Below are 330 nucleotides of genomic sequence, written 5' to 3'. Positions count from 1 at the left end.
TAATTTAATATTATTACTACAGTTATCATTTATATTTAATTTCCTTTTACATCGTTTATATTAATTTATATTAATCGCTGTTCTTATTTATTTTGTTACCTTCTTCAAAATTTTTTCTACATTAAGTTTTCTAGGAGGCCTGAAGTTACGGAACATAAAATAAAATCTATTCTCCTTTTTTGTTCTTTTTTTCCCTTCTACTTTGCTATAGACATAGCAATTGTACGGACCCATTGCCTAGATTATCCCGATAATTATCATATCGATTTTATCATTAGCGCAAGCTTGCGAAACGTCCATTGGGAGAAGAGTGAATATCTTATTCCCTTT

Source organism: Atta colombica, unplaced genomic scaffold, assembly GCF_001594045.1.
Source record: "Atta colombica isolate Treedump-2 unplaced genomic scaffold, Acol1.0 scaffold141, whole genome shotgun sequence".
In the NCBI taxonomy this organism is placed as follows: Eukaryota; Metazoa; Arthropoda; class Insecta; order Hymenoptera; family Formicidae; genus Atta; species Atta colombica.
Note: the sequence above shows the minus strand (reverse complement) of the source record.